Raw genomic sequence first — 4,262 nt, 5'->3', positions numbered from 1 at the left:
GAAGCTGCTTACATATTGAGCTTCAAGATCTATAGAGATAGATCAAGACGTTTGATAAGTTTTTTCAATGAGTACATACCTTGACAAGATTTTGAAGTAGTTCAAAATGGAGCGGTCAAAGAAAGAGTTCTTGCCTGTATTACAAGGTGTGAAGTTGAGTAAGACTCAAAGCCCGACCACGGCAGAAGATAGAAAGAGAATGAAAGTCATTCCCTATGCCTTGGCCATAGGTTCTATAAAGTATGTCATGCTGTATACCAGATCTATTGTATACCCTGCACTGATTTGGCAAGGGAGTACAATAGTGATCTAGGAGTAGATCACTGGACAGCGGTCAGAATTATCCTTAGTAAAATAAGGATATGTTTCTCGATTATGGACGTGACAAAAGGGTTCGTCGTAAACGGTTACGTCGATGCAAGTTTTTGACACTGATCCAGATGATTCTAAGTCTCAATCTGGATACATATTGAAAGTGGGAGCAATTAGCTACAGTAGCTCCGTGCAGAGCATTGTAGACATAGAATTTTGCAAAATACATACGGATCTGAATTTGGCAGACCCGTTGACTAAGATTCTCTCACAAGCAAAACATGATCACACCTTAGTACTCTTTGGGTGTTAATCACATAGCGATGTGAACTAGATTACCGAATCTAGTAAACCCTTTGGGTGTTGGTCACATGACGATGTGAACTATGGGTGTTAATCACATGATGATGTGAACTATCGATGTTAATCACATGGTGATGTGATCTAGATTATTGACTCTAGTGCAAGTGGGAGACTGAAGGAAATATGCCCTAGAGGCAATAATAAAGTTATTATTTATTTCCTTATTTCATGATGAATGTTTATTATTCATGCTAGAATTGTATTAACCGGAAACATAATACATGTGTGAATACATAGACAACCAGAGTGTCACTAGTATGCCTCTACTTGACTAGCTCGTTAATCAAAGATGGTTATGTTTCCTAACCATGAACAAAGTGTTGTTATTTGATTAACGAGGTCACATCATTAGTTGAATGATCTGATTGACATGACCCATTCCATTAGCTTAGCACCCGATCGTTTAGTATGTTGCTATTGCTTTCTTCATGACTTATACATGTTCCTATGACTATGAGATTATGCAACTCCCGTTTGCCGGAGGAACACTTTGGGTGCTACCAAACGTCACAACGTAACTGGGTGATTATAAAGGAGCATTACAGGTGTCTCCAAAGGGAGATGTTGGGTTGGCGTATTTTGAGATTAGGATTTGTCATTCCGATTGTCGGAGAGGTATCTCTGGGCCCTCTCGGTAATGCACATCACATAAGCCTTGCAAGCATTACAAGTAATATGTTAGTTGTGAGATGATGTATTACGGAACGAGTAAAGAGACTTGCCAGTAACGAGATTGAACTAGGTATTGGATACCGACGATCGAATCTCGGGCAAGTAACATACCGATGACAAAGGGAACAACGTATGTTGTTATGCGGTCTGACCGATAAAGATCTTCGTAGAATATGTAGGAGCCAATATGGGCATCCAGATCCCGCTATTGGTTATTGACCGGAGACGTGTCTTGGTCATGTCTACATTGTTCTCGAACCGTAGGGTCGGCACGCTTAAAGTTACGATGACAGTTGTTATGAGTTTTATGCATTTTGATGTACCGAATGTTGTTCGGAGTCCGAGATGAGATCACGGACATGACGAGGAACTCCGGAATGGTCCGGAGATAAAGTTTGATATATATGATAATAGTGTTTGGTCACCGGAAGGGTTCCGGAAATCACCGGAAGGGGTTCCGGATGTTTCCCGAAATGTTTGGGTACGAGAACATTTTATTTGGGCCAAAGGGGAAAGCCCACAAGGTTTTTGGAAAGCGCAAAAGGAAGTTTTTCGGAGTCCAGGGGCCAGACGCCAGGGTCCCTGGCGTCTGGGTCCAGACGCCGGGATCCCTGGCGTCTGGCCCTGGAGTCCGAGAAGGACTCTTGCCTATCGGGTGAAACCGACTTTGTGAAGGCTTTAACTCCAAGTTTCGACCCCAGGGCTCAAGATATAAATAGAGGGGCAGGGCTAGCACCAAAGACAGATCAAGAAACACAAGTTGATCCTCGTGATTGTTCTTTAGCCGTGTGCGGTGCCCCCTGCCACCTTATTCCACCTCGATCATATCGTTGTAGTGCTTAGGCGAAGCCCTGTGTCGGTAGAACATCATCATCGTCATCACGCCGTCGTGCTGACGGAACTCATCCCCGAAGCTTTGCTGGATCGGAGCCCGGGGAGCGTCATCGAGCTGTACGTGTGCTAAGAACTCGGAGGTGCCGGAGTAACGGTGCTTGGATCGGTCGGATCGGGAAGAAGACGTACGACTACTTCCTCTACGTTGTGTCAACGCTTCCGTTGCGATCTACAAGGGTACGTAGATCATACTCTCCCCTCTCGTTGCTATGCATCACCATGATCTTGCGTGTGCGTAGGAATTTTTTTGAAATTACTACGAAACCCAACAATATACACTGCCTTCTCCCGCCTTAATTTTTGTACACACGCATATTAGGTCAAATAGAAGTATCGTGTTTAAATTTGGAATTATTCCGGGTTCGTTTGGCCTTTTTTATACATTAATTGAGTTTCCGGGCATTTAATGTGCATAATTCAAATTTGAACTACAAGCACATGCTCCAGTGCACCAAAGTTGGTTGAAAAATCACATGTGTGTCCTTGGGTGAATTTATAGGTCCCATGCAAGAAATGAGAATGAAATTCAAACATCTGGTCGTTGTGGCTCAGCCGGAAAGATTGAGAAACTTGGTTTTTAATCCTATAAATCCAAAACACGTCTGAAAATCATGAAACTTGGCATGGTGTCATGAAATGGCACCAACATGCAGCGGCAATTTTTTTGGCTGAATTGGGACAAGCTTTGGTGTAAGCTTCTTGCAAACCGAAGCTTCCCTCAAGAAGGCTCGTGGTTCCGAGAGGGAACGTGTCACCTCCGTGTGCGAAACGACATACGTACACTGTCTTCTCCCGCCTTAATTTTTTTACACTGGTAGACTAGACCAAGTAGAAGTATCATGCAAATAGAAGTATCATGCAAATAATGATGGGACTGGAGATGAGTCAACTTTAGTGAAAAGGCGTCCCAATGATTCGGAGTTATTAGATCTTGATGCAAAAAATGGTAAAAGTGGGATTGGAGAGATCAAAACTTTACATAGCAATGAACCCACTATTTTGGATTTAAAGGAATTTAATTATGATAATTGCTCTTTGATAGATTGTATTTCCTTGTTGCAATCTGTGCTAAATTCTCCACATGCTTATAGTCAAAATAAAGCTTTTACCAAACATATCGTTGATGCTTTAATGCAATCTTATGAAGAAAAGCTTGAATTAGAGGTTTCTATCCCTAGAAAACTCCATGATGAGTGCGAACCTACAATTAAAATTAAAATTAAAGATCATGAATTCTATGCTTTATGTGATTTGGGTGCTAGCGTTTCCACGATTCCAAAAACTTTGTGTGATGTGTTAGGTTTTCGTGAATTTGATGATTGTTCTCTAAATTTGCATCTCGTGGATTCCACTATTAAGAAACCTATGGGAATGATTAATGATGTTCTTATTGTTGCAAATAGGAATTATGTGCCCGTAGATTTCATTGTTCTTGATATTGATTGCAATCCTACATGTCCCATTATTCTTGGTAGACCTTTCCTTAGAACTATTGGTGCAATTATTGATATGAAAGAAGGGAATATTATATTCCAATTTCTGTTAAGGAAAGGCACGGAACACTTTCCTAGAAATAAAATTAAATTACCTTATGAATCTATTATGAGAGCCACTTATGGATTGCATACCAAAGATGATAATACCTAGATCTATTCTTGTTTTTATGCCTAGCTAGGGGCGTTAAACGATAGCGCTTGTTGGGAGGCAACCCAATTTTATTTTTGTTTCTTGCTTTTTGGTTCTGTTTAGTAATAAATAATTCAGCTAGCCTCTGTTTAGATGTGGTTTTATTCTTTTAATTAGTGTTTGTGCCAAGTAGAACCTTTGGGAAGACTTGGGAGAAGTTTTAGCGATCTTGCTGTAAAAACAGAAACTTTAGCGCTCACGAGATTTGCTGCCATTTTTTACTGGAGAGTGAGATTAGGTTGATTCTTTTTGAAGATGATTAATAGGCAAATTCCTCACGTCCACCAATTTATTTCAGATTTTTTGGGGTTACAAAAGTATTCTAAACCTACAGA

The sequence above is a fragment of the Triticum dicoccoides genome, chromosome 6A, assembly GCF_002162155.2.
Source record: "Triticum dicoccoides isolate Atlit2015 ecotype Zavitan chromosome 6A, WEW_v2.0, whole genome shotgun sequence".
NCBI lineage: Eukaryota > Viridiplantae > Streptophyta > Magnoliopsida > Poales > Poaceae > Triticum > Triticum dicoccoides.
Note: the sequence above shows the minus strand (reverse complement) of the source record.